Raw genomic sequence first — 7,913 nt, 5'->3', positions numbered from 1 at the left:
AGCTCAAAACTAAATATTTAACTTGTGACTTAAATATTTAGTTTTGAGCTAAATATTTAGCTTGAAACTTATATATTTAGCTAGCAACTTAAATATTTAACTTAAATATTTAGGTAGCAAGTTTATACTTAGCTCAAAGCTAAATATTTAAGTCACAAGTTAAATATTTAGCTTGTGACTTAAATATTTAGTTTTGAGCTAAATATTTAGCTTGAAACTTAAATATTTAGCTTGAAACTTAAATATTTAGCTAGCTACCTAAATATTTAAGTTGCAACCTAAATATGTAGGTAGCTAGCTAAATATTTAACTTAAATATTTAAGTTGCAACCTAAATATTTAGCTCAAAACTAAATATTTAAGTCAGCAAGTTGTGTTTAGCTTGTTAACTAAATATTTAATTTGTAAGTTAAATATTTAGTTTATAAACTATGACATTTATAAATGTTTGAATCATACGGTGAAAACTGACTTTGAAAAATATAAAATGTTCATATATTTCTTATAAAAGGCTAAATAAAACAAAAATATTGGTGGTAATTTTTGACTGTGTAACTTTACAAACGGCACCCCATTTACCTCATCACTCTGCAAAATGTTTACAGTTTTCTGTAACGCAAAACTCTGCATTGATTTTTAAACCAATTAGCATTTCTTTCTTGGGTTTTGAATCACTTTTCATTCCGCAGAAAGAGGTTTTTGCAGCTGAAACTGGACCCAAAACAAGCATGCAAATCAATCCTGCTATTCTTAGAAGTGACAACAGTCCCATTTTCTGACACGGGCATAGTGAAACTGTAAAGCAATACTTGGATTGTTTTTTTAATCTATTCTTGTGAAAAAATAAAATAAAACTGATGAAAGTCATTATGTAGAATTATGAATTCAATTTGTAGGCAATATTCAAACTTGAGATCTAAACTTATGAACAAAGAAAAACTTTTGGCACATTTTGTTCCTATCTGTCTTTTCTTAAGCAGCCAAATGCATTGGGTCTGTAAAACCAGGCCAAGCTGCTCTTAAAATGTCTGCAGGGGCATGAGATTTATCACACCACCTGTACACCAGTAAAAAGAGATCATTCGCTCCGCTTCCATCATACATCAACTCGATGTCAAACTAGGAGGTCTACCAATTGACGCAGCGCACTTCCTGTATTTTTATCCTCCACTCTGTTCTTACAGAGGAATTTATCAGTTTTATGCAGCAGCACAGATGTCCTGTCAGCTGCAGAGATGGCTAACAATATAAAGCCACAGTTAGTGTCACATTTGCATAAATGCACAGGCAAAACTTGCGTTGACTCAAGGACAAAGTTAATTTTAAACATGGATGTAGTTTGGATGCAAGATGACGTCCGACTGAGTAAAAGCTGCGGGAGACAAAGCTGGCCCAAATGAAGCTCGAAGTGGGCCGGTACTCACCAGGCTGGCACGCTGAAATCTTCTTCTTCAGCATTTTAACAGCATAACCCTACCTCTGCCGGTGAGCAGGTTTCAGTTTCATTAACTGTACGACAGCTGAATCTTATAAACCACATTACCCACAGGGCAGTAAACAGGAAGTCATGGCTTACACTGCTTTTGGTTGGGTCAAATACAGGAACTCACTAAATCATTACTGTGCGGAAACAGTAAACTTAAAATTACAGTAACTTTTTTTGTCTCACTTCTAATCACATCAAAAATCMCATTTGTCATTTTAATATAATTTGCTTCAGTAATTAAAGAAAAGTCGCTTTAGCTGAAGCCACACTAACATCTGATAATTCTTTAAACAGAGGAAGTTTCAACAGAATAAACTTTGATTCAGTGAGAGCGAGGATTCACACAATGCTCGAACACTCTTAAATCAATTGTGTAATGTAGTTTTTTTTTCCTCCTGATTGCCCTGCATGGGTTGACTGTTTGACTAATACAGTGTGAAGAGAAGAAAAAACAGGGAATGTTTCCTTGTTCAAAGAAGCAGCAACTTTGATTTAGATTCAAAGAGGCTGTTCCTTTGAAAACTGAGACCTTTACCCAACATTAACTTGAATCAGAACTCAGCATTTTTCACTTTTGAACCAACCCATGCTCTACTGGAATACAATATAAATATTATTTTTATAACGTACTGCTTAATTTCAGAATTTTCCTCTGAAAGCACCAAAGACAAACCCTAACCATGATCCTGCTATGTCTTAATCATATAAACCAAGAAGTAATTTTTTATATATGTTTTGTCTCAAAAGTCTCTCTGAAAACCCACCATGCAGTGGTGTTCTGACAATAAACCCATCAAACATTCATTCATCAACTAAGTCAAGCTTGGAAGTAGGAGGGTAGGAACCATTCTGCTATTACCTGATGACAGAGGGATTGGGAAGTTGATGCACAACACTTGAGTCAGTGGATGATGGTGCCACCCAAACATGGGAGAATCTGTGCAAAACTGAGAGACATAAAAGCCAGAAAGGCAGCCGGTAAGGAAGTGAACTTTTTACTGCTTTATGCATTGTTTGTTTGTGAGATGCTGCAGCTGATGCAGGTACAGAGCTGATTAATCAGAAGGGTGTGGCTCAAACATTTCTGATCAGTGACTTTTGTCAGGCTTGGTTTGCAACAATTTGTTGGCAGCAAACAAAACAACCTAAACATTCAAAACAAAACAAGTCATAAATGAAATGAAACAAAGCAGAAAGAAGAAATAAAAAGTTGTCATATCTGCCCACTTTTTTCCCCTAAATCAAATTCAAACAAACAATATTCGAAACGTCAAGTCCGTCCTAAAAAATAACTCAAATCAACATTTTTGCAAAATGTTAAATATAAATTATGTTGTTGGCTCACTGTATATAAAATGTGTAATAATTTTAGTGATTTTTTATGATAGGGATGTTGACATTTTGTCAGCAGCTGCTGCCATTTTCTTCTCAAACTGCTGTGACCAGATWGTGCGACGCTGCTSTGTTTGTTCGCTTATTTCCTCTTTCGTAGTTATGTCTACGAATTTCAACAAACCATGCTTATGTCAGGTATTTAGCTACAGCCTCGTCTTCAACGTTTTAATTTTTCACCGTGCGTTTTGAAGAGCCACTTAATTAAAAATATAGGATCAAAGTAAATCACCTGAGTTTTTCTGACTCCACAAAGAGGTGAGCTGACACGAGAAACATTATTTTATCTGCCTTTGTACCAAATTCAATAATGATTTGAAACGCCGAAGAATTTCACATTTCACACGCTGTCACTGGTTGAGGAGCTTTGCTCCAAAACAGATGCCCACATGGTTTTGACATTGTTTTCATTTCCTGGCTTTCTAAGACACATTAAGTTGATTTTATGTTGCAGTTTACTGAGATGAACCTTGTAATATTATTTTATACCTTTTTCTGCTACTTTTGCATTGGATTTTCTGAAGTTTTATTAGTTTTTAGGTTACAAGATGCTTTCTACAAAAAACAGAATGTGAATCTCTTCCTAAAATTTCATGGTGATATCTTGAACACTAAGAAGGGAACTAGGAAGTTATGAGCAAAAATCAAAGGTGAAATGTTCACAAAGGCCTGATTGGTTCAGCTGTGAACTGCAGCAAGAAAACATGAACTGATTTCGCCTGARCAAACTAAAATAACTTCCTTCATGATTTTGGTGTTATTTTGCAGAGTTTTAATGTTTTTTTTTTCAAATATGCTGTCAGATTTGATATTGATGTTGGATAAAAATGTTATCCACACCTATTTATGGCATCATGAGATGCTGAGACTATTTGTATTTGGCAGATTTTGAAGGTAGCAATAAGTTGTTTTGAAGTTTAATGTTATTGATGCAAACTGATTTATTCAAACCTTCAATTCAATATATATTCTTTACACTATTCCAGATCTGACTCTGTTTTTTAATATATGCTTAAGGTTTTTTCACCTGAAACCTGAAAATAAATAAAGGTAGAAAGAAAGGAGGATTATTTGATTATTGGGTGGAATCTAGTTGAAATAACTCTGTAGGTCTATCCGTTTACACTGTAGAAGCACAGTAAATAACAATTGGTTTTTGTTGTGGATTTCTGATCTTTGTGAGTTGCACACTTTTGGGGTAAATTTTAGAACTGACAAATTTTGAAGAAATGGTCTTCAATTTCTCTCATCTAAGAGAATTCTTTGTGATTTTAGGTCTGCTACCTGAAAATCTCATTGCTTAAAAGTCCTGTAGAGACCACTGACCCATCTGTTACACAGCTAACAAAACCTGCTGCAGTTTGTTTCATTGTGGTGAAATCAGAATACACCATTATCTGCCTACTGCAGGGAATCCACACATCTGTACAGAGCAGACTGGTCTGAGCACAACTTTTTTTCTTTGCGTTTCTTACAATTTAGCTTGCTCTGTTATGTGACTAGGGTTGGGCATAATCGTATCGTGTGCAATTAATGGTCAGAAAGACATTAATCGATTATTTTTGGCACTTGACGATCAACACGATTAAAGTGCCTGTGAGGTCAAACTTTTTGTAATGCATACGAATGCATTTTTAGAAAGARGACATTGATAAAATATTGTAAAAGAAATTTCATGTCGCTGAGATGAACAGTTGCTGAGATATTTGCTTGTGAAGTTACAGGAAGTGATGTCAAAGAGGAAAGGCTGCATGTGAACAGAGCATTGCTACAACAGTCGACAACACAGACTGTAGAGAAGAATCTGATGTTTCTTTAGATTATTTTGAGTTACAATCAGAGAGATGAAGAAGAGTCAAAGTTCAAATAATATTGTTTCAATAAACAAAGACCAGAGAGTTTTCTTTGTTAAAGAGTTCCCCTTTGATGTCACTTCCTGTTTCACTTTGGCTGCGCCGAGTTTCAAAGAAAATGTGCCAGTTATGGGACAAAATGGGAAAAATTGTGTGTGTTGTTCCARCTTTCTKAAATATAAAGWTGTTTTCTTTGAYTTTTTGTATTTGAAGAAWATGCATGTCACAGGCACTTTAATGCCAYCAGTCRGTCCGCTCGGTGCTCCTCCACTTCAAATATGATGAACATTAAAAATAATAAAGTTCTGCAATTTATTTATCGATCAACACAATTTAAAACTTGTATAGCCTGAAGTCTGTAATTTTGACACAGTTTGGAACAGATTTTTACAAAGAGTAAACCTTTCCCACTAAATTGGTCATGTGACCAGGACACGCAGTCGTCCAGGGACTCCAGAGGATTAATCGTCAAATTAATCATTATTGTCTAAATACCACAATTAACTGTGATTAATTTTTTGCCAATATTGCCCAATCCTATATGTGACTGTGAAAAACTCCCAAATAATAAAAATAAAAAGAAGTGCAGCGACCTGAAAAACAAATTAACAGTTTGCTGAAAGAACGGTGTGTCTGAGGAGGGGGAGGAGAACAGCAGGAAACGGACCATCATTATGCTCCTCAGACTTTCTCTGACAAATCTGAACTCCTTTGTTCTGAAAGTAAAATCTGGATGTCTGCAGTTTTTGGGGCGTGTCAGACTGAGGGTTGAGTTTAAGGAACTTCTAGAATGATTTGACACAACATTCCCTGATCACCTCATCTTTAACAKGAAAGTAAAAATCACACACCAACACCATGACATTTCATATAATGAAGATCAGTCTGAAACTTGTATTATGTTTTATAAAAGTCAACATTTCACTCAGTGAAAGATGTGTTCATTTTCAAAAAGATCAGTGTTGTTCCAAATAAAGCTAGTGGTGTCAGTTCTTTAATAAAAGCCACAAAGACATCCTTTCAAATTTGTAATAGATATTTTATTAGCCATAAACTGCCCTCAGTCCCCTTGTCTCTGCATTTCAGCAGCTTTCATACTGTCTGGTAAAAAGGAACAAAAAAAAAGCAAATGAGAGGAATCGTGTGGCGCTCTCCCTCTCCCCGTCGCTATGACTTTGCACTTTCCTCCTTATTAGTGGAGGCGGACCTGCCGGTGTCCTATTGAGGACAGCAGCCGTGGTGGCGGCCCGAATCTGTGGCCAGAATCCATAATGAGAGGTTTAGAAAGAGAATGGATGGCCGTTTTGAATTTGCTTGGACATCGTACAAGCCTTAAACACTTTGGTTTAATGAAAATTAAAGATTCAAAAGCAAAGCATTTCAGATCAATCAGGCAAACAAGCCACAGGAGCTGAGCGGCGCAGTGGGCGCTGCGCTGCCTCAAATCAGCTGTGAGGATGGAAAACCAGATTAGTCACAGCCGAGGATAATTATAGAAACACTATGTTTTTAGAGAAAGGTTTGCTTAATTTTTCTTTAATGTGGACTACTCTGTGATTTATTGTCCCTGCTTCTAATTGGGGAAAAAAAGATCTTGAAAAAGGCTCGAGCCTGTACAATAAACCATTTTATTTGTGATCAATGCACATAGATTCTCAGTTTATCCCTCCTGATATCTGCAGATTACAGACAATACCCAGCATTCCATTTGACTAAGTGCTGTGCTGTTAACAAAATTGTTCTTGATTTTATCTGATTTATATTATGTAACTATATGAGGGCAGAGCATGGTGTTTGTATGAACCAAGAATTGTTGATTTCTGTTGACTAAACTGCAACGTGTCTGCCCATGTGGGTGGTCCTCCTTTCATCAGCACTTCTGTGGACAAAAAGGAAAAAAAAAAAAAGAACAGAATGTCCTGCTGAGAGCCTTCAGGCTGACGGCGACTGGCAGCTCAAACTGTCACTGCGAGGAGTCAAACGCGAGGAAGGGGAGGTGTGGAGAGGGAGAGGAGGAACATGACACGGGGAGGGTACAACAATCCCTCAGTGGGACAGCRGCGATGACATCAGAGGAGCAGCAGGAAGCGTCTCATCATGCAGGGACACGGGTGCAGCTTTCTTGTACGGTGAGACAAGTGACAAAGAATGACAAGTAACAACATTTCACTCGACAACAAAACATTGGAAAGTGTACTTTAAATGTAATCGAAATGCATCATGAACGCTGAGGGCTGAATTACTTTCAAAAAGGAAAGAAGCTGAAACTGAGTTGTTAAAGCTAAACCAATATTAGCTAAAAGCCAAAAGGCAAACTAAAAGCTTGACTAGCACACAGAAGTAATTAGATTGATAAAAGGAAAACACAATGGTGAATGAAGATGTACCAAAGCATACTGATTTGCTGCTGTTGCTTTAATGTTGTGATTTTATGCAATGAAGTGTATTTATTCATTTCAATTTTCAAAATGTTATTTATCACTATCCAGTGCACTGTGTCAAGTACGGAGGACCTAAACTGGCATAAATAGAAATAAAAGCAGAGACATATATAAGTGGACCAATAAATAAATAAATAAATATTCTGCATGGCTGTGCTGCCTCAGTTTAGACTAAAATTTAGTTTAAAACAAAAACAAGGAGGAAAACACTTACCTGTGTTTTAAACAAAGCTTTAAACCTTAAACTTTAAGCCAGGGGTGTCAAACTCCAGTCCTCGAGGGCCGCTATCCTGCATGTTTTAGAGGTTTTCTTGCTCCAACACACCTGATTTTGATCGCTGGGTGATTAACAGGCTTCTGCCCAATTTGAAGAGTTAATTCAATCACTGAATCAGGTGTGTTGGAGCTGGAAAACCTCTAAAACATGCAGGATAGCGGCCCTCGAGGACTGGAGTTTGACACCCCTGCTTTAAGCTAAACTGAGGCAGCACCAGCACACACAGTAGATCTGCACATAGATCTTATTCCCTTCTGTCTGTTGACCAATAGGAAAGGAGGTGATCCAAAAAGGCCCACCCACCTTTTTTGCATAATGAGGCAGAAATGCATGACATAAACTAAAAGCAGGAGACAGAGAAATGTAAAAGCAACACATGGAAATAAAGACTTGTGAGAAAATTATATATAAAAAATATATAATCATTTAATTTTATGTACAAGTGAAAGGAAAAACAAAAAATG

At 36.5% G+C, this 7,913-nt stretch overlaps 2 long non-coding RNA genes across 2 annotated transcripts in view; one reads left to right on the top strand and one right to left on the bottom strand.

Moving 5' to 3' along the window:
* Nucleotides 1-2,343: 2,343 nt before the first annotated feature.
* Nucleotides 2,344-7,913, top strand: part of LOC106518824 (uncharacterized) — a 96,697-nt gene continuing 91,127 nt past the window's right edge. Inside the window, exon 1 of the long non-coding RNA XR_001310367.1 lies at nt 2,344-2,464. This is a non-coding gene — a long non-coding RNA (uncharacterized LOC106518824). The remainder of the gene's footprint in view (nt 2,465-7,913) is intronic.
* Nucleotides 6,594-7,423, bottom strand: LOC106518828 (uncharacterized). The gene is made up of 2 exons (XR_001310370.1): nt 7,387-7,423; nt 6,594-6,852 (listed from the first exon to the last, which is right to left on the bottom strand). It is a non-coding gene; the product is annotated as an uncharacterized LOC106518828 (long non-coding RNA).

The sequence above is a fragment of the Austrofundulus limnaeus genome, unplaced genomic scaffold (genome assembly GCF_001266775.1).
Source record: "Austrofundulus limnaeus strain Quisiro unplaced genomic scaffold, Austrofundulus_limnaeus-1.0 Scaffold66, whole genome shotgun sequence".
NCBI classification, from domain to species: Eukaryota; Metazoa; Chordata; class Actinopteri; order Cyprinodontiformes; family Rivulidae; genus Austrofundulus; species Austrofundulus limnaeus.
This window is presented reverse-complemented; position numbering and strand designations above follow the sequence as displayed.